Source organism: Canis aureus, chromosome 15, assembly GCF_053574225.1.
Source record: "Canis aureus isolate CA01 chromosome 15, VMU_Caureus_v.1.0, whole genome shotgun sequence".
NCBI lineage: Eukaryota > Metazoa > Chordata > Mammalia > Carnivora > Canidae > Canis > Canis aureus.
The window spans coordinates 28,522,399-28,545,792 of NC_135625.1; the positions used below are offsets into that span (position 1 = coordinate 28,522,399).

The 23,394-nt window shown below is 33.4% G+C and overlaps 1 long non-coding RNA gene across 3 annotated transcripts in view; it reads right to left on the reverse strand.

Annotated features, from left to right (window-relative positions):
- The window catches only part of LOC144283984 (uncharacterized), a 110,126-nt gene extending 96,132 nt beyond the window's left edge, over positions 1-13,994 (reverse strand). For all 3 annotated transcript variants that reach the window (XR_013352467.1, XR_013352465.1, XR_013352466.1), the window contains exon 1: positions 13,819-13,994. This is a non-coding gene — a long non-coding RNA (uncharacterized LOC144283984). The remainder of the gene's footprint in view (positions 1-13,818) is intronic.
- Between the last annotated feature and the right edge of the window lie 9,400 nt (positions 13,995-23,394).

Genomic DNA, 23,394 nt, shown 5'->3' on the forward strand with positions numbered 1-23,394 from the left:
ATTTATCACAAGCAAGCCTGGTTTCAACATTTAGAAATCAATTTATGTAATCTATCTACAGATCAAAAAAAATCACAGAATTGTATCAATATATATAGGAAAGACAATTAATAAAATCCAATACCCATTCATGATAAAAACTAAAAATAAACTAGAAATAGAAGTTAATATCCACAATTTGATAAAGAAGATATACAAAAACTCTGCAGCTAACATCGTACATAATAGTGAGAACTTGAAATTTTCCACTAAGATCTAGTACAAGGCAAAGATTTTCCCTCTTACTACTCCTTTTCAACATCACACTAGAAGTTCTAACTAATGTAATAACACAAGAAAAGGAAATAAAAGTTATACACTATGTAGAAAATCTAAACTAACTTACAAAAAAATATCTTAGCATTAATAAGTGATTACAGCAAGTGTCAGGATAAAAAGTTAATATATAAAAGTAGATTGCTGTCCAAAAATCAACAATGGACAGTGGAATTTGAAAGAAAAACACAATACCATTTATATTGGTATCCCCAAAGTGAATAAGGTATAAATTTAATATAATATGTACGAGCTTTATATGAGGAAAACCAAGTCTGATAAGTGAAATCAATAAAGAACTAAATAATTGAAGAAATATTCCATGATCATGAATAGAAAAACTCTAGTGTCAAATGTCAAATTTCCCAGCTTGATGGATAGCTTCAATGCAATCTCAAGCAAATCCAAAGCTGTTATTTTGTAGATATCAACAAACTGATTATAAAGTTCACAGGAGAGACAGAAGATCCAGAGTAACCAATACAGTACTGAAAGAGAAGCAAAAAATTGGAGGACTGACACTTCTCAACTTCAAAACTTACAATAAAGCTTCAGTTATCAAGGCAAGGTAGTATTGGTAAAAGAATAGAGAAATAATAGTGGAATAAAATAGAAAACCTAGAATTTGACCCACATAGATATATAGTTAACTGACCTTTGACAAAGGAGTAAAGACAATACAATGGAGCAGATAGTCTCTTCAAGTAGTGCTGGAACAATTGAACTTCCACATGTAAAAAAAGTGAACTTAAACACAGATCTTATATGCTTCAAAAGAAAAAAAAAACAAAATGAATGAAAGTTCTAAATATGAAATGCAAAATAACAAAATTCCTATAAGATAACATAAGAGAAAATCTAGATGACACTGGGCATAATAAGGCATTTTTTTAGAATCAACGCCCAAGATGTGATCCATAAAAGAAATAATTGAAAAGCCGATCTCATTAAAATTATAAACTACTACTCTACAAAAGATAATGTCAAAAAAAATGAGAAGATAAGACACAGATTGGGAGAATGTATTTGCAAGAGATACATCTAATCAAAGACTATCATCCAATATATACAAAAAACATCTAAAACAAGATAACAATCCAATTATAGAGTAGGCCAATGACCTTAATAGACACCTCATAGAGAAGATATACAGATGGCAAATAAGCATATGAAAAGACACTCCTCCTTATATGTCAGTAGGAAAATGCTACTCAAAGCAACAATGAGATACCATTACACACATATTAGAATGGCCAGAATCTGGAATGCTGACAATACCAAATGTAAGGATGTAGAACAATAAAAACTCTCATTTATCATTGGTGGCACTGTAAAATGGTACCAGTACTTTGTAAGACAGTTTGATGATTTCTTATGAGACTAAACATGTTTTTATTATGGATCTAGCAATCACACTGCTTGTTATTTACCCAAAGTATATGAAAACTTACATCACCACAAAAACTTTCATATGGTTATCTATAGCAGCTTTATTTAGAATTTCTCAACTTTGGAAGCAACCATGATGTTCTTCAGTAGATAAATGGATGAATTGTGGTATATCCAGAAAATTAAATATTATTCAGCACTGGAAGGAAATGAGCTATCAAGCCATAAGAAGACATGGAACTACCTTAAATGTATGTTGCTAAGAAAAAGAAATTAACGTGAAAAGGATACATACTATTTGATCCCAACAATATGGCCTATGGAAAAGGCAAAACTATCTAGACAACAAAAAGATCAAATAAATTAAAGGGGATGGGGTTACTGGATGACTCAGTTGGTCAGCTGAAGGCTCATCTGCCTTTAGCTCAGGTCATGATCCCAGGGTCCTGGGATCAAGCCCCACATCAGGCTCTCTGCTCAATGGGGAACCTGCTTCTCCCTCTCCCTGCCACTCTCCCTGCTTGTGTGCTCTCTTTCTGTCAAATAAATAAATAAAATCTTTAAAACAATAAATAAAACTTAAAAAAAAAAAAGTCAGTGGCTGTGGTTGTCAGGGGTTGTCAGCAAAGCACGGAGGATTTTTAGGGCCATGAAAATAGTCTGTATGATCTAATGATGGACATAAATTATCATAGTTTTTTACAAATTCATAGAATGTACAACACCAAGAGTGAACCCTGATGTAAACTATAGGATTTAGGTGATATGTTTCATCAGTGTACACTCACCCTTGTTTAAAAAAATGTATCATTCTGGTTAGTGATGTTGAAAATGAGGAAGGCTATGCATTTGTAGGGGCTGGGAATATATGGAGAATCCCTGAACAGTCCTCTCAATTGTGTGATGAACCTAAAACTATTATAAATAAAGTCTTTTAAAAATAAAGACTCCATCAAAGAAATTAATGAGAAATTTATGTGAAATGGTGAAAAAACTAATGCAGCCAATATTACATCTGACACAGATATCTAAAAACCCTATAATAGAGTTTGGACCTAAAAGAATGCAAAATATTTGAAAAAAGTAAGGAAAAAGATTCATTCAAACAAATCATATTTAATTCAAAATCTGATATAATTCATAAACCATTCTTGAGTTAATAAAAAACAACTTTAAGTTCTCTATCTACTAGGAGTCTAAAAACAAACTAATCTCAGGTGCAGAAATGCCAGGTTTTTCCCAACGCAGTGCAATAGTACTACAAACCTAAGTTTAAGAATAGTGTAAAAGCTATTATTGAAAAATTCAGTAATTAGGGTGCTGGCCATAATTATTTGGTGAATGATAGTCATCAACTTTAAGTCCTAGCCTGCACTTGTTATTCTGTTGAAATAATGAGGAGTTACTTCTGCCAAATTCCATATCCTCATAATGTTAAAGCACTATCTGTTACTGGGCAATGAAGACATTAATTAACCATGAAAACCTGAATTCAAATCTTCAGTGTCTGCCTTGGATTTCATCCATGGTTTATTTCTAATATACCAACAAACCTTATAATAGGTGATCCCAAAATGTAGATTCAGAGACTAATGAGGGGCTTCTGCATGTGTTTTCACTCTTTGGAAGACTAAGAACAGGTTAAGAAAATTATTTCCTTTAGATTTATCAAACTCAGACCCTCTGAGGCCCAGAGGCCAATGATCAGTGTGTTGGACTGCCTCAGACTGAGATTCCACTAACATTTATAGAGCATTTATTTTGCAACATCATGTAAGGCATTTCCATAACAGTATGTCAGAGTCAGAATATTAGCTTGGCACTTAAGCTTTCTTTTTTTTTAAGATTTTATTTATTTATTTATTTATTTATTTATTTATTTATTTATTTATTTATTTACGAGAGATACACAGAGACAGGCAGAGAGACAGGCAGAGGGAGAAGCAGGTTCTATGCAGGGAGCCTGACGTGGGACTTGATCCCAGGTCTCCAGGATCACACCCTGGGCTGAAGGTGGCGCTAAACTGCTGAGCCACTTTCATAGCATAATAACAAATCAGTTGCCCTTTCGTATCTAGAGCATATGGCTCTCACTTGATACAGTAGCATAGTTTCTACATTAGGGGCATTTTTAAGAATGCAGTCAAAAATTAAATATAATGAGGCTGCCATTAAAGAAATACCATTGATTTTAAAGAAATTTAATATTTGAGGGGCCCCTGAGTGGCTTAGTGGTTGAGCATCTATCTGCCTTTGGCTCAGGTCATGATCCTGAGGTCCTGGAATTGAGTCCCGCATCAGGCTCCCCAAGGGGAACCTGCTTCTCTCTCTGCCTATGTCTCTGCCTCTCTTTCTGCCTCTCTCTCTCTCAGGAATAAATAAATAAAATCTTTAAAAAAAGAAATTTGATATTTGAGAAATGGATGTGTTAGCCATCCATTCCTCTATATTAAAATTACACATTTGGTCTCTATATTAAATTATATATACAGGAAGAAAAATATATAGTGTATGTTATCACAAGTCCTACGCCTAGAAATATCCTCAGGGTTGTTATACCTTTAGCATTTATAGTAATTCTTTATTTTAAAGTGTCAGTTTGAATGAATGACAATTTTGTTTTTAACAAAGCTACAGTGAAATATTTTTCTGCCAGTGAGGACCAAACAACATGATTTCACAAAAATTTAGTAAAAACTGTATAAACCAATTAGTTTTCATTTTTGACCTTGATTAGCAGCACACCTAATGCCAAAGTCAGAGATAAAATTATAATAATTTGCAAATCTTCTATGTCTGGTACTATGTATTTCTTCTATTCCCTTCAGATAGTTTCTGTTTTGTTTTATTTTTGTCCCCCTTTGTTTCATTTTACTTTTCACCTTCATGTCATCAATCAGTTTAGAGTGATATAGGATATAAGAAGAGTTAGCACATTTTTCTCATTGAGCATAGATATATTTAAAGGACTAATAGGCCAGAATATTTGACTTTGAGAATTAGAAATTCCAAGACATGCCATAATAACTACAAGTCATATGCCAATATTCAGTTTTAAATATTTGATGTATCTTCAACCTTGAATGGTGTCACTGATATTGATTTTTTTTATTCCTTGGAAGAATCTGGCCAAGAGATGAATTTATCTGAAACTTCTTAGCTTTCATAAAATATTTTCACATGACCTGGATAGTAGTGTGACAAGCTAGTCACTAGAGACCAGGACCTGAAACCATACGAAGGCAGAGACGTCTGGCATATGTCAAACAAGCAGTCAAGTCTCTGAAGGTCAGCTGAGGCCAGAAGGACTTGACTATGATGGGACATTAGTCAGCAACGTCCAGGATCTTGGGATATTCTGAAGTCATCAAATGTGTACTAATGAGGATGACTGAAATCTATGGCAGTTATTTCTCCCTATTTGGTGTGGGAAAATCCTGGCATTATTTGTATTAATTATTAACAAGGAACATTGAGTCAGAATGGAATTTAATCCTTTAATGAAGCGAGACCATGTTATTTAATTTTTACGTTTTAAATCTTAGAGTTTTTCCTTTTCTTAAATAGTAATTATTGAAAATATAAACACCCTAGTAGAAGTGTTTCAATAGTTTCCTCAAATAAATATTTGTGTCTTTTTCTTCCAATGCTCTGCCTCCTTCCTCCTTATACATCTCTCCCTTCTTAGTCTTTCTTCTATGTTGCCTTCTTTCTTCTTGTTATGCCTCTCCTTTCTTTATTCTTGCTTTCTCTTTTAATTACTAAACAACTCCAAAGGTGGATTTTATTTATATCCTTTTTAGTTTAAAAATCCAATACTTAAAGCATATGTTAAATTTAAATTTGCTATAAAAATGTAATTGATACTGAGGCACTATGTATATGGTGTGTTCATTGGACTGTGACATTTTGGAAATTTAAGAAAATCCCTTTGAGCCTCAGTTCTCTTTCCAAATCAAAACATCAACTGTGTTCACCCAGCAGTCCTTACCAAACTAGGACAACAAAATGCAATAGCATTCCAACATTTGTTTAGAATTAAGAACTAAGTTGTACATATGAAACTAATGTGGGACACCTGGGTGGCCCAGTAGTTTGGTGCCTGCCTTCAGCTCAGGGCATGATCCTGGGTTCCTGGGATCAAGTCCTACATCAGGCTCCCTGCATGGATCCTGCTTCTCCCTCTGCCTGTGTCTCTGCCTCCCCATCTCTCTGTGTCTCTCATGAATAAATAAATAAAATCTTAAAAAAAAAAAGAAACTAATGTAATGTCGTGTGTCTACTGCACTCAAATTTAAAAATATGTTGGTTTCACTGTAATAATAATTTTCACAATGTGTGTATATAAAGTGTATATATAAATATATATCAAAATATCATATTAGGCATCTTAAATATATACAACGTTGTCAATTCTATCACAGCAAAACTGGAACTTCCCCCATGTCGTTCTCCAAAAGTGCATTTGAGATACTTAGATGATAAATGTGCATGCCCCAGGAAGGGATGGTCCTCCAAAATTTAGCAAAGTCAAAGAAGAAAATTTTTAACATTAATTGTTCTGTATATATTTACCTTATCAATATAATTTATTTTTAAAACCTGGACTAGCTATAATTTTTATAGGTGAAAAATGATGACAAAATGCTTCCTTATAACCATTTATTATCTAATGTACTAATTTTCTACAAAATTGGCTGAACTTTGACTTACAAATTAGTAAAGGAGCATGTAATCGCTATTAAAATTTAAAATCTGTGTTGCTGAAATATAAAGTATTTTCATTGAAATTATAGTTTGAATTTAATGACCAGTATTCTTAGTGTTTGCTCCATACATCAATCATGATTTATATTTTCTCTTTCGTAAATTCATTTTCCTTTTTCATATAATTAACTTTAGACCCACTGAGATCATTTGCACTTCAGCCATCCACTTGCAAATCATATCCTTGCATTCGACAGTTAAAAAAAGCCATTTTTGCTCTGTTGTAATTATCCTGTTCACAATAAGTACACTTACCTTTATGTGTAATTTTTTCTAATTTCATAAGGCATCTCTATAATTGGATTTCCTGTCCCTTCTCAGGTGCTCCCAGGAAACAACTACCATGGTATTCATTGGTTTGTACTTTTTCTGTCCATCTGGGACAGCAATGGAAAAATGAAGCCAAACCAAATCTGGAAAAACTGCAGCTTTGCTGTGCATGCACCAGTAATGCTGCCTCTTACACCAGGATTACCAGCGTTCTTGGGAATTGCTTGCTTCTCAAGCAACCTAGGGGGTCAGTCTCATCCATCCTGCCCATATACTTACAGGCATGCATTTCCTTGAGATGAAAGAGTTAACCTCAGTTAACCTTTTTATAAATTGATCTATCTGCTGGGTCAATTCTTTTTTTTTAATTTTACTTATTTATTCATGAGAGACACACAGAGAGAGAGAGGCAGAGACACAGACAGAGGGAGAAGCAGGCTCCATGCAGGGAGCCTGACGTGGGACTCCATCCCAGGTCTCCAGGATCACACCTTGGGCTGAAGGTGGTGCTAAACCGCTGAGCCACCGGGGCTGCCCTGCTGGGTCAATTCTTTTTTTATATATATACATTTATTTTTTATTGGTGTTCGATTTGCCCACATATAGAATAACATATAACTTGTGTAGTTATAACTACACTACATATATATATATATATATAACTACATCTTGTGTAGTCAGTGTTCATCCCCTCAAGTGCCCACCTCAGTGCCCATCACCTAGTCACCCCCACCCCCTGCCCACCTCCCCTTCCTGCTGTGTCAATTCTTAAAACATTTTGGTTCCTGGTACATGAAAGTAAAGGACAAAACTCTTAATATGCAATGTTCTCTCTCTTTTTTTTTTTAAGCTGGAATTTTCATGCTATGAGTGTAGTAAATTACTGATGTTAAGAAATTAAAAGAAAAAGAAATGCCATGTGAATTAGATTGATGTTCTGTCAAGAGAAAATTTTGTCTTTGATAATAAAGTAAAGACCATGTTAATATTGTGTGAGTATATGTAAATGCTAAATAAGAAAATCAAATTATAAATTTAACTGCTGAGTAAAGAAAAATGTCTTAAATTCCTCGGTAAAGATATGAGAATATACTTGAAATAAAAATAATACAATAATAATAATTCTTAAAACTTTAACAAATTAAAGTTTTAGCATATTAGTAATTTTAGCTTCAAATTCAATTTACTATATTGAAAAAGACTTGAGAAATGTATTCATTTGATTGTTCTTTCTGAAGTTTATTTATATTAAAAAATACTAAATAGGGACACTTGGGTGGCTCAGTCAGTTGAGGTTGAGCATCTGACTCTTGGTTTTAGCTCAGGTCGTAATTTCATGGATTTTAGGATGGAGCCCAGAGTCAGGCTCAGCGCTCAGTGGGGAGTCTTCTTGGAGATTCTCTCTTTCTGTCCCTGCCCCCATCAATAAGTAAATCTTTTACAAAATACTAAATATTATCACTAATATAACCCCTCTCAGACCACTATTTTTTCTTCTTTAAAGAACTTAGAAAAAAATGAATTTAGAATTATATGGGTACCCATTTAATGTAAATTGGAAGGTGTGCTTTTGTGTATCGATGTGTGTGTGTACCTTGTCTTGATTATTTGAACTATCTTCCTTAGATAAAGAATACCAAAATGTATGGAACTCATATATTTTTGATAGATTTTTTGCTTTGTCAAAGATGAGCAAACCTTATTTAAAAAGAAATTTAAAGGGAACAGAAAAGAGTTTTATTTGAGCCCAAGTTAGGACTGTTGCCCAGGATACACAATCTTCACAAGAAAGAGAGTGCTCTAGGGAAGGAACATTTGGTGCAGGGCTATATATGTTTTTTTTACATAAAGAGTTACAAATCATCATGATGAAGGACATTCCAGAAAGTAGTTACAGACTTTATCTTACATTTTTAGTATATGCAAGACTGTATGACTTTAATCTTATGGGTATAAATGAGGGTTTTTTTTTCTTATCTTTGGAATTTTTATTTTTATTATTTATTTATTTATTTTAAAAACAAACCAGAGGTAGGATGTGTGCTAGGGGTAGAAATAGAGCCCATGCATGGTTTGAGGTTTTGTCCAGACATTTTTGACCTTGGTAATTGCTAAAGTAGAGCTACCTTGGGATCCCAGAAGCAGACCCACAAACATGCAACATTGAAAATTTCCTCAGCTTTTCATTAAGCTAATATTTCCCAACACATTTTATCTATATCAAGTAACAAAGTGGTGAGTTCCCTAGCAATCAGTTTTCCCTTAGACACGGGAGAGCTAGGTTCTTGTCTCATGGAGTCAAAGAATGAATCTTGTGGACAATGGAGAGTAGGTAAAGCGATAAAAGTTTATTAAGCAAACATATAGAAAAAGCTCTCAGAAGTGAGAGGAGTCCTGACAGGATTGCCACTGAAGGCTTTTTGGTTAGCCTTTTATTGAGAACCTAGCCAGGGAGCCCATGGCCTTCAGATTCTTGTGTAGTCTGAGCAAGGACTTTTGATAATATTTTTAATGACTGACTTCTTTGTAGTCTGGTGGGTTTCTGTGATTACTTGGTAGCCATTAAAGGGAGATACTCCCTAATATTTTGGAGCTAGGGAGCCAGATTTATTTATTTTTTTCTCTGTTTTTGCTGTCTTATCTCTGTTTCCTTGGGATGGGTAGGAACCTGACTTGGGGCCTCTCAGTGTCCTTGGGATCTGTGGGAACCCACAGATTTATGGGAGCCTGACTCTGGGTCTTTCCCTTATCTTTCCCTGCTTAGCCCCATCTGCCCCTAACTTGTTCCTACATCACCTTGTCCACCTGTGCCCACCCATCTTGTCACATTGGCCTCTAAGATGCTCATGAATAATACTTTTATTATTTCACAAGGGTTTCTTTATAGTGGCAGATGCCCTAATGTCTTTTATTATTATAAAATATGAAAACATGAATTTAAAGACAAAAAAAAACCCCTCTTACAATAGCCTAGAAGCTTATGGTAGAGATTGAGTTTTTGCTTAATCAGCAGCAGTTGTTCTGGTGACATAATTTACCATGCAAAGTTCTATTTCCAATGGATACAGAATTGTGCATTGCCTTTGAATTCCATCCCACATATAGTGAAATAGATAAAATCTTAAAAAAAAAAGAAAAGAAAGGGGATCTTGAAATGATTTTTAAATAAATGTAACAGATAGGGCACAAGTAATAAATGGCCTCCTGGGAATTTTGCACAGTATCCTAAAAGAGTTAATTTCTTTTACCCAGCTTATAACTTGCTAACTTGTAGCTTTAGAAAAACTCCATAGGAAGAGCAAATACTATGGGAATGATTTTAATCTTTTTAACTGCTACCATATTTATTTTCTGTCTCTGCATATCCAATTCTGTTATCTCTGTACTTCTGGGCACACATCCAGAGAGGTTCATCTCTTTTTCTCTGAAAATTAAGGAAGCTACATTTACACATTTTTAGTAAAAATATACTGTATTGAAATATTTTAAGTTTTTTATTAGAAATATCACAGTAGATAATAGCAACCCTTCCATCAAGTCAATATAGAATTTAAAAATAGCTAGAGTAGTCAGATTCTTCTGGAAACCAACACTGAGTTGCCTGTGAAAGCTGACTTTACCTAAACCACTGCTCTGAAGTTTACAGCACAGTTTGGCTTGTGGTTATAGTTTCCTGACAGTAAATGACCTTTCAAACACAAACAGATTTTTAAATTCTAGTTCAGAAAAAAAGCTATATTATTTCATTTGTAAAAATACTTCAAATCCATGTGAAAGACAAAAATATAACAATGTGTAGAAGTTAACACTGCAATGGTAAAATTCAGTGTTTGAAATTGGTGGTGGAAATTTCAGTTCTTCCTCTGTGGTTGAGTTTAGAATATGTAAGTCTATGTAAAACAACTTGGAAGAATCTTTCTTGACATCATCCCCCATTCAGATTTTGGCAATTAGGTTTTTAGTTTGTTTCCTCTTGGAGTATCTTTGTTTCTTTTTCCACACATTTAATACATACATGTTGCCTTGAATTGTTATTTTGTCTTAAATATATGGAAAATACTTTATGCCTCAGAAGATGAGAATCATATCTTATATTTTATGTTCCTAGTGTCAATGGAGTATTTAAAACTATTCCATGTATAAATATTTTTGTATTCATGATTCTGAAGATGAAGTTGCAAGCATCTTATTTTGGAAATTGGAGAATATCAGTCAGAATTACATAACCTATATCCACTTGAATCACTTTTTCAAATAATACTACTTTAGCAAAAAATAATTTTTGTTCTGAAACAAATGATGGAATAAGTTAAATGAAAGCTTTATTCCTTAAAGACTATATTCAATCTTTCTATATCAAATATATTTTTTAAGGCATGTTGGGCACAAAACTAATTGCCTATCAAGTAATAATGTCATTACAAAGGATAGTTAATTGTAAGCAGTCTTTTCATGTCTTTTGTGGTATTTCTCTAGCTGATCCTGTTTCTTTTGTTACTCATATGGTTTCTCACAGTCTGAAGCTGACCAAGGGATATTTGAAATAAAGTAGCCAAAGCTGGAATGAGCATGATTTGGCATGACTTCAAGTTCTATCAATATCTTAGTGGTAAAGAAAATAAAATCAAGTGTATTCAGATAAATGACAGGTGATTTAAACTCTCTGAAACCACCAGAACCATTTCATTATACCATAGTATTGCATAACATGTGTTTTCATGGATTACTATTGCTTGGTAGGTAAAAAATGATGCAAATTGCTTCATTCCATTTTCAGTTTTATTTTCTAATCTGGGGTTTCTGTTTATCAGCCTGTTCTTTATAGTTCTAAAGGCCTCTCATTGGTTAAAAATATTTGGACTCCTCCAAAAAGGAATCTTTTCTTAAATTATAACAAATGTATGGAAAGGGGAACACAAAGTCATCATTATAGCAGTTGTTCAATTTGTTGATTGTTGCAAATCTTTTATCTATAAAATGATGTCAGAGACTTGTGAAATTCCTCTGGAAGCAAATTCTGGCCATTGGAGTTCAACTTTAAGCATACCAGTGACTAGTTGGAGTTGCTTATTTAGGAGATATCTTCTTAATTCATTATCATTGTTCCTCCCCAAGAGTCTTTGGCCCATTATCCAAAGTAGAATGTTTGCTATTCCTCTTGGAATTATTATTTTTTTTTTTTTAGAATTGGAGGTATGTTTAGTTGACTCTGATTTATTCGTTGTCCTACCTCCACTGAATATTTCTTTCTTTAAATACAATATTCATAAATGGTTCAGAACTTCTTGATAAAAATTTACATGTGAACAAGGTTGTCCAGCTTTTCTTGTAATGCAGACAGTGATATCTAGAGTGACAGATTTGCTGACATATGATCCAGGAATCATTAAGCACCACTTTCAAGTCTTATTATAGCACCATTTCAGTTTGGGTTATTATTAACCTCATGAAGCTCTACTCCTGAGAGTCTGGCTGTCTGGTGGTTGCATAGGCAGCAATCACAACCCTACACAAAAACTCATAAGCTAGCATACACTCCAAACTATTATTTAGTAGAAGTGCAATAAATTGTAAACATTGCTACTATTAAAAATTATCATGGGATAATATTAATGCTAATTGGTTTTAATTGTTCAAACAGGGTCTATATTTTAATTTTTATCATCTTTCTAGTTCTATTTATGTGTTCTCTGAAATGAGTATGAAGAGCAATATGTATAAAATTGACATCTGGCATATTTTTATATTTTATATGGCATATTGCCTATGTTAACAAATACTATCAACAAAACTTCTATTCTAAATAAATTTTAAATATTAATTCATTGAATCAAAAACTATAAAAGCTGATTATTTACTGACATATAGAAAAATGAAAATCTTATACAAGGTCATGGAGCTAGATACTACAGGAGAGCTTTTGAGACATTCAAAGTCCATGCCACTAACCAAAACATATGCTGCCTCCAGGTGGATTAATCATATTTTTGTACCAATTTAGTAGCTTTCAAAATAGTTTCTAAAAAATTCATTAGCTGACTCTTGGCAGGAATTCTGTAATGTATGCTGGTCAGTGTTACAGTTGTTACAGTGAAGAAGACTCTGAGATAACTGGACATCCTTATGCCTCCACACAAAACAATGAATGGTTCAGAAACTCCACCTAATGTGTTCTGACTGCATGCTCTCCCCAGAACAGTAATAAAGTTTTCCTCAATATATTAAAAACCAAAATTATTGGTGGTGTAATCAGATAAAAATCTGTTATAGAAAGTTCTGTGAGACTATAAAATAGTGTTGCTTCCATTTTAATGAATTTAATGAAATTCCATTTAATTGATGGGTTGCTTTATTATTTGTTTACATGCAAATATCTCTAGACTTCAAATGAGTATTACAAATCTCTATGGTGTAGGAATATCCTCATTATTAGAGGATTCTTGAGTTTAGAGAAAAGATACATAAATTTGTTTTAAAGAGCAATGATAAGTTTTACTTAAAAATGGTGGTGTAAGAAACTCCAAGAGTATGACCCAGAGAAGTGTGTTTAATCCTTCATGAATGAAAAGTGTCCTTAATTTACACTAACCAGAAACTGTGAACTTAGTTCTGAGGACTAGTGGGATGAAGCTGATAGGAATAACTATGGTGATAGATACTCTGCTGCTACACTTACTTCAGATGCAACCTTTCACTCACTTAAATTCTCCCTTATAAGGAAACGTAAAGAAAATTGGGAAGAAGCCGAGGAAAGGATGTTCACCTATTCTCTCCCTTATGAAGACTGCATACTATCTTCTTGAATGTCAAATTCAAAATTAGATAATTACTTCTAATAGAATCCTTGTCTTTGCTACTATCCATTATCACTTTCAAAGAGGACAAAACATTTTGGTTTCCTTTTATAGATATATTATTTCCTATTTAAATGAAATGATAACAGGTATAATAATAACTGCCCTAATATCCTGTAGAAACATAGTAAGAGATACATGAGATAATGGAACTGAAAGCATCCTGAAATGTTAAAAGCCAAACAAATATGTTGCATTATGGTTCCATATTTTACACACTCACCTCTTATTTACTCTAATGATGCGAGGAAAGTACAGATGGCACAAAATTAGAAAAGGCAAAAAAATCATTTAGCTCTTTTCAAATGCAGTCAGAATGAATGCACATAAAGAGGAATACACAATTACAAATATGTAATCTCTCCTTAACTTTTCTTTCAGTTCAGCACCATTGTTAAGTGTTCTAGAACCTTATTATGTGGAATAGGATGCAAAGTTAGTCATCTATTAACACACAGTTTAGAACTGACAGAGTATGCATTTGGTTGGCCAATTTATAATAAGAATTATTTGCAATGGGTCAATAGATTACCATGATATGTCTAAACCAATGGAAGAATTGAAGATTCAAATAAAGAATCTAATCTTAGTGTTATATTACTAGAAATGATTTGGACAGTCTTTCTTGCTCAGTAGTTTTATTGATTAAACTTTGTAAGGACCTTTGAGTTAGGAATGAACTTGGTATTCAGGATCCCTTCAATAAATTTTCCTTCTGCTTGGTTAAAGTTATAATGGAAGAAGAATAATAATCATAATTCAGCTAAAAAGAAAATCTCATACTTAAATTGGCTACCTTGTTATTGGAATTTTCAACATTTTACTTCTTTTAAATTATTTTTGTCAATAAAGCATTAAATAAGATTAATTATAATGATAAGATTGCAGTGAAGCTATAAATTATGACAGATAATTCAGGCAGAGAGAAATTTATTTGGCAATGTATATTTTGATTAGCTAATAGCTGTACCTGCTAAGTACACCAGGACATATTTTATATGAAGAATCTGATGTGCAGTCAAACAGTCCATTTGAAAAGATGTGAATACCTCCAAAATTATATTGCTTAATGGAAAGTTGTACTCCTATTATGCCTTGAGTATGACTGCTTTTTCTGATAACAAATAAGGGTATCATGCATAGATCTGCAGTAGGTATAGTTAAGAAAACAAAAAGTTCATAAGTAACCAAAAGACTAGATGTTGTTCTTTTGAAAATAGTTATGCTTCCACTCTTACATGCACTACTAGATTAGACTCTCTGGTGTGCCTACATGGTTATAAGTACAGATTAATGCCACTTACTTATACAGGACTAGTTATGCATAATGATCTTTCTCTTTCTTTCTTTCTTTCTTTCTTTCTTTCTTTTTCTTTCTCTTTCTTTCTTTCTTTCTTTCTTTCTTTCTTTCTTTCTTTCTTTCTTCTTTCTTTCTTTCTTTTTCTTCTTTTTGTACAAAAAGAGAAACTCTGCTCATGTGTAGGTGGGCAAAGTAAAATCAAGAAAAAGTGCCATCTCACGAATGGGATCTTAGTTATAAAACCACAATATATGAAGTCAAATTGTTTTTTTTCCCTTTAAAGGAAGATTGGTTAAATATTATATACAGATTACAGAATATGATCTTCCATAAGCAAGTACTGTCTTATACTAGATATGGTTCACAGTGTGGTAAGGTCACTTGTAAGTTTGGGGCATACTTCAAAAAAATAGACTGGCACAGTAACATTACACATTTCTGCAAACACTGGGTTGAGAAAAGTATCATTATTACTTTACTTTTTCACTTTATTCTTGAGCTACTTCCCTCTTTTCTTCCATGGTATCTATATCCTGGTAATGATGTAGGAACAAGTTATGGACTGACCGGCCTTGGTAGGGAAAGAGAAGGGAAAGACCCCGGTCAGGCTCCTACCCATCCCAAGAAAACAGAGATAAGACAGTAAAAACAGAAAAACTTGGCTCGCTAGCTATAAAATGTTAGGGAGTATCCCCCTTTAATGGCTACTAAGTCATCACGGAAATATGTTATCCATAGTCCCTGCTCAAACCAAGATGGCACAAGAATCTCAAGGCCATGGGCTACCTGAAATTCCAGATGTAGAGAAATATGGAGGAGATATAACCAGAGAGAAGGGAACACGTTGTTTGGGCTCGTGATATTTACAAACATATCTTGTTTGTCAGTTTAATAGTTACAAGTCCACCATGCTTGCTCTAAATATAGACATGATATTTACAAATCCACCCTGATATTGACAAGAAATTTACCAAGCTCCCTGGTCAGTTTCCTATAAGAGACAGACCACAAAAGCCCTTCGAGGCAACCTTATCAGGATCCCTCTGATTTCTGAGAGCTTTCTCCATATCTCTGCTTAATTAACTTCTATCGCTTTGCTCACTCCCTGCTGCCTGCTAGATCCATTCTTAGACACTGTGAGGCAAGAACCAAACTATCCCATATCAAAGATTTACTGACATAGGGAAGATGTTAGGGTTCAAAGCTGATGGCCAGGAAAGCCTAAGAAGATGTCTTTGGTGCAAAAGGGTGATTTTATTAAAGCACGGGGTGAGGGCCCATGGACAGGAAGAGCTGCACTGGGCCGATGAGGAGTGGCCCATTATATACTTTCAAGTTGGGAAGAAGTTGGGATTAGCCTAGTCTCTAAGGAATTTTCAAGCAAAGTTTCCAGGACCTTGAGGAGGTTAGCTATTGTTGGGAAAATGGTCATTTATTACTGTCTAATAAAACCTTAGTCATAAGACCCTTCATATGATTTCAGTGAGTCATATGCTTGGGGGATGATTGCTAACACATGTATTTTGCAGAGTAGAGATGAATTTTCCAAAGGCATTTTTAAATGTTAAAGTAGACTTAAAGAGTCCTGGGAGTCAGGCTAAGATTGCCTCTTGTCTTTAGTAAAGTATTAAAGTCCAGGCAGTTGAGGCCCTAGAGGAATGTCACTCTGCCTGTTTGAATGACATGGACTTGCCAATGGGCTGTAAGTAGTAATTTAATAATTAAATTGCTAAATAATTTTAAATTAAATTGTTTTTAAAATTTAATCGTAAATTTAATAATTTTTCTTTTGCCTTTGTTTCTCACATCTTTTACTATAAGGTTTCATTTTCTATTTGAAGTGTAAAAAAATTTTGGCCTTCTTGAATTTTGAATCTTGTTTGATTTCTTTGTTATACCTATATTATCTAAACAGCATGATTATTGCCATAAGTATTTTATAACTTTAAAGCAGTAGATAAGAAATCAAAGACCCTTAGTAGAAATCTGATCCATAACTTTATTATTTGCTCAAGGAATGTACTTTTTAAAAAACTCATTTTTGGGACAACCCCGGTGCTCAGCGATTTAGTGCTGCCTTCAGCCCAGGGTGTGATCCTGGAGACCTGGGATCGACTCTGCATGGAGCCTGCTTCTCCCTCTGCCTATGTCTCTGCCTCTCTCTCTCTCTCTCTCTCTCTCTGTGTGTGTGTGTCTCTCATAAATAAATAAATAAATAAATAAATAAATAAATAAATAAATAAAATCTTTTTAAAAAATTAAAAACTCATTTTTAAAAAATGTTTTCTATACAGAATATAGGTAGTACCACTATTATTTTACCAACCTATGTGTATAATATGTTAATATATAGTATGTTTAGTTTGTACTTTAAATACAAAATCTAATTACTTTTTGAATCCCAACAGTTTCTTTATAAATCTACTGGAAAACATGTTAAAATGGCCAACATTTATTAGAAATATAAGGATAGATAACTTTTATTTCTTGAGTACCCAGTCTCTCAAGTTAAATTGCATAAGTACTGATATACATACACAAACAGATTTTTCCCTCAAAGGTTTGTAATTGAATTTGCAGATATTTTTGTAGGGTGCCATTTACCTACATGCAGGTAAACTTTGTACGCCTGTAACACTATGGAAGATAGCCATTTTTTAAAACCATTTTTTAAATCTTTGAGCTATCTTTAGGAAAGAGGGTGGAAAAAACAATAAGATATGAAAGAGGGGATCCCTGGGTGGCTCAGCGGTTTAGCACCTGCCTTGGGCCCAGGGCATGATCCTGGAGACCTGGGATTGAGTCCCACATCAGGATCCCTGCATGGAGCCTGCTCCTCCCTCTGCCTGTCTCTCTCTCTCTCTCTCTTTCTCTGTGTCTCTCATGAATAAATAAATAAAATCTTTAACAACAACAACAAAAAGATATGAAAGAGCTTTTGGTGGTTGAAAAAAAAAAAACTGCAGTTTTTACTGCAGTAAGACCCACAAGTAAGATGTAGCAAGTATATGTCATGCTCAATTCCAAATGAAGCCACCTGCCAGTTCTCCTTTTGCTTGCAAAGTTTTGCAGCGTTAGCAGTCTAATAGCAATGATGTGGTAGTTTTTGGGCTGGCCCCCAGCTAAGTAGCAACTTACATAGTGTGAGACCTTCTGAATTGTGAATAGAACAACAGCATTTCCCAAAATAGCTAGTGTGCTGAAAGGAATAATGTGTTTTTCAAAAGTATGCAAAGGAATTACTAATATTTGTAATTTATGTACTGTAACTAAAGGAACTCTCTTGGTATACCTCTACTGTAGGCATTTTTCATTGTACCTTACCTGTTTCCCAACAGCCTTTTGCCAAGTAGGTTACTTTGCTGGCCAAGAAATGCTGGTAAAAAGAGAAAACTTACCTGACCTAAAGAACTTTCAGATATAACCAGGAGCATGGATAAATGATGTGTAGAAGAACTACAATTGCCAGTCTAAAAAGGAATTAGGAGTAAAACTGAGGGATCCAGAGGCTAGCATGGATACAGAGGTGGGTCTTAAGATATTCATGCCTAGGGAGGCCTGGGTGTCTCACCGATTGAGCATCTGCCTTGGACTCAGGGCGTGATCCCAGAATCCAGGATCAAGTCCCACACCGGGCTCCTTGCAGGGAGCCTACTTCTTCCTTTGTCTGTATCTCTGCCTCTCTCTCTCTTTCTCTCTGTCTCTCTGTCTCTGTCTCTCATGAATAAATACAATAAAATATTAAAAAAAGAAATATATTCATGCCTATCATATTCCCTTATTTTGCTTGTCTATGACACCAGTACATTTACATTTCACATATAGGTACTCACAGCGTGTATATGTGTGTACACGTTACATATATATGTTTGGATATATGTATGTATGATTGTAGATTACACAATTTCTCGAAATGCATTTTGCCCTTTAAAAATGTTTATTTCTGGGCAGCCATGGTGGCTTAGTGGTTTGGTGCCTCCTTTGGCCCCAGGTGTGATCCTGGGGACCCGAGATCGAATCCCACATCGGGCTCCCTGCATGGCACCTGCTTCTCCCTCTGCCTGTGTCTCTGCCTCTCTCTCTCAATCTGTGTCTCTCATGAATAAATAAATAAAATCTTAAAAAAAAAGAAATGTTTATTTCTGAATATTCTCTCATACCCTTTAAAAAATATGTTGTTGTAAACGCACTAGCAAGCATCCACATATTTTTCTGTTTTATATATTCTCTATTAAAAATGAGAAAAAGAAAATGGTTACTATGTAAGGTGATGGGTATGTTAATTAGCTTGATTGTGGATATTATTTCACAATGTAAACACATCCCAAATCACTAAGTTGTATGCCTTAAATGTAGACAATTTTTAAATTGTCTATTATACCTCTATAAATCTGAGGAAAATGTGAATTTTATGATTATGCTTTAAGCTAGAACATTTTTGTTTATTCTTCTGCAAACCTGATTCTTTTTTCTTCTCCCATTTATGAAAATCAGCTGTTCTTAGGACTGCTGTGAAATAAGATAGCTTTAATTTTATCATTCTAATGACCAGAGAGTTGCATTGATTTTTCTTTTAAGCAACTTAATTTGGAAAACCTATTACTAAAGAAACTTTGTTGCCTTTCCAGCCTGCTGCCATTTTCCCACAGTGATTTCTGACTGATATTTTTCTAAGACCTGTTATTATATGCAAATATTTTTAAATTAGTGTTGTGCTGTTATTTATTAAATATGTTACATATAAAATTTACCATAATTGATTCATAAACAGATTTAACTTAAGTTTCTTGACAAAATTAAGTAAATAAATGTGTAGCACTAAGTTGGGGAAAGTCTATCTGAAGGACAGACTTACTTTTAAACCTTTTGTTGCAGAGACTTCTTAGTATAGTCTTTTAGGGAAACATTAAACTTTTTAAGCCTATATGATGAACATTTATTTTGAAAAAAGATAATAAAAAATAAAGGTAAACTAGTATTGTTATATTTTGCTCAAACATTCCAAGACCTTTAACTTGCAAAGATAAATTGTGAATCTTCATGAATGTAGTTTTCCCAGATTTATATATTTCAGGGCCCTGTTTTCAAAGACCATATTTTCCATATTTTAGGTAATATTGGTCTGGATATTTAGAATTATAATAAGATACATTAATCCTTATTTTTCTACACATTACCTGCATGTATTAAATAATTACATTTTGTTTTTTAAAGTCATACAAATACATTTGTTAGTACCAAGATCCCATTTTTTTTTAAATATATTGAACAATTAGGATGTGATTTCTCTTTTTAATTAAATGCAAATGAGTTATAAAGATTTTGGCCAATATATATACATTCTTATGTTATTTATTCACTCTATCACATGAGACATATTTGTGATACTGTGGATTATTAAAATTTATCATAATATTTTATTAAGTAGAACAAATAAATCATCAATCTAAACCAAACAAGAATGATTAAGTGGGTAGCTATACAATTTATTCTCTCACTATGCAGTGTTAGTCTTTTTCCTTTTTGGAACCCAATTAAGAATTGGAAGCAGATCTGATGCAAGGAGACACTGTTGGTAGTCCTCCAAAGAGATAGAAAGATGTATTTCATTCCTGTTGAGATCACATTCAACTCAAAATTTCATTTTTCATTAATTCTGGAAGCTTCTGGGTTTTGGCAAAAGAGCAGTATTTCAAATTGCAGCCAAGATCTGTATATATGCCATCATTTTTGACATTTTTATTTTGGCCTTCTCAGGTGAGTGGTGACTTTGAGAGTTTTGCTGTGCTGTTCTATTGCTGTTAGACATGGTGTATGAGTTTGAAACATTTGACAAGCAAGTAACCATGACAACTTGGAAACATCATTACTATATTCTACATTATTTTGTCCTCATTTGAGGTGTTCAGTTACTTAAAATATTTTATCAAAATGAAACATTAAAAAGAATGTATATCCTAAATATATAGTTCTAAACCTAAAATATATAGTAATAAATATTCCTATGCTGAAGTAAGATGGATTTTATTTTCTTCCAAAGGACATTTTATGGATTTTGTCCATCTAGAAGACATCTTTGCTCTTTGGGGCCTTATGCCATTTTTGGTATCTTCTATGCATTAAAAAATCTACAAACTGTAACTTTGCTTTTAAGTCATTAAGTGGAGCAGTAGCAAAGTGGGTCTAATATGTATAATCTTCAGAGAAGGACTTTGTAAAGAAATGTCTCCTATTTTATCTCTTGCTTACTATTTAACTTTGTTATTATTTAAACCAGCATTTTATCCTTTTTATATTTATTTTACCTAAATGTCTATAAGCCGGAAAGAAATAGATGTACATAAAATAGATGCATATGTAACATTAATGTAGCTACTTTTTACCCTTTTTATGGGAATGAAGAAACACAAAAATCTTAAGTGGTAGTTTACTAGAATAACATCATTATTATAAAATCCTTTGACCTCTCAAGAATCCTTTTATCATTTCAATATATAGATAAAATGCTACTGCATATTATATTATTATCTTTTGAAGTTTTATTCAAGTTTCCATGTAGTATGTAAGGTATGCTCAGTTTCTAAACCTAATTAATTCTAAGGAAATAAATAAAAGAGGTTGAAAGATGAAGGCAAAAGTAATATTTATACACACATAAAATACATCAAACATTAGTATTTTATGGTCCTGTATATATATTTCAAAATGTATTTTCACTGTAACAGACTACTTCTGAAACCAGTAAAGCACTTCTGCAATAAGGTTTTGTTAGGAGAGCTGAAGTTAAATTTCTCCACAGAAGTATTCATTATTTCAGAAATTTTATTTATATCAAAATTATTATATCTGATTCTTAAATCAACAAAGGATTGACAGTTCAGGTTTAACTGCCAGAAATTATATGACTGAAAACATGCTGTTTTTTTTCTTGTTTACCAAATGTTCTCTTTATTCTAGAGCTACACTTTATTCCATAGATAACTTCGTGTCCAGGATTTGATTTGATTCTGTCTTTTCGGAGGAATAGGGGCAATGGTGACACTTATTCCAGTGGGATATGGGAGGCAGTAAATCAGTTAGGATCTGCTGATTTTGTTCGAATGTAGTAGATTGTGGTTGATTAGAAATGTGAGCCATTAGGATCTAAGTAACCAGATCTGTACACTAGGGTGACCATTGGCAATTTGAATTATTCCCATTGCCCACAGCTATTTTCTGCTCAGTGTGTCACCTTTCAGAAAGTGGAAATAAACCTGAAATGTGTCAAGAGAATTCAGAATGCTTCTAGTTTGATGAACACAGGAAAAATGATCTCTATCCCATCACTCCTCAAAACAAAACACACATGCAGAAGCATCATCTAATATGAGGCATCATAATGAAATTAAGATTATTTTATTACTTATGAACAATTTAGTGATCTGTTTGTTGGAACTTTTGGGATAATTGTTCTGGTGTATATTACTGAATATATTTGTTACTATGTCTATTTTAAAGTTACTGCTTAAAGTTACATATCTATACAAAGAAGACTATATATGCAAAGAACGCTTGGAGAATTGTTGATACTAGGGCAGCCTGGGTGGCTCAGCGGTTTAGCGCCTGCCTTCAGCCCAGGGCCTGATCCTGGGGTCCTGGGATCGAGTCCCACATTGGGCTCCTTGCGTGGAGCCTGCTTCTCCCTCTGCCCCCCTCTCCGTGTGTGTGTGTGTGTGTGTGTGTGTGTGTGTCTCATGAATAGATAAATAAAATATTTTTTTAAAGAGAATTGTTGATTTTAAATGGCAGAATTTAGTGATGTTTGTGAGCACTAGATGGACAAAGTACTTAGAAGACGATGATCAGGTGCTCAATAGTTAAAACCATGCCTTTTAATTAGAATCATATTCTCTCAATTCAAAATTTGTCCTGTTATACAACAGAAAATTACTCAAATTTAAATATTTATGTGACAAATTTTAAAAGCCTAACGATTTACAAAGTTTACTGAAAAATAATATTACATAAATCTAAGATTTGTGAATGTTTAGCATGGAGAAGCCAGATGTGAAGAAGTTAAGGTAATTCCTCCAGATTTTGAAAGAGGAAGCAAAATTTGAATAAAGACAAGTTTCTACTCAATAGAAAAAAGAAATTACAACATGAAAACATGGAATACTCAGTTTAAATATTTTTAAAAGCAATTTATTTGGGGGAACATATGAGTATATTCAGTCAATTCTTAGCTTCAGAAAGTAGCAAATAATGATTTTGGGACAGGTAGATATATATAACAAGCCACCTTTAATTTGGGCTCTGCTAATTGAAAATTATAGTAATTGACAGAAGGAGTAGGCTGGAAGTAAAGTAAAATAATGAACTGAATGTATTAATACTATAAACAAGATAAGAAACTTAATCAACTTAGTACAAGTGATTTTCAAACCTCTACTTAATAATTTTGGAAAAATTGATCATGTCCCTACAGTCCCTGTTTTATGCTAAGCGTTGTCACAGGTG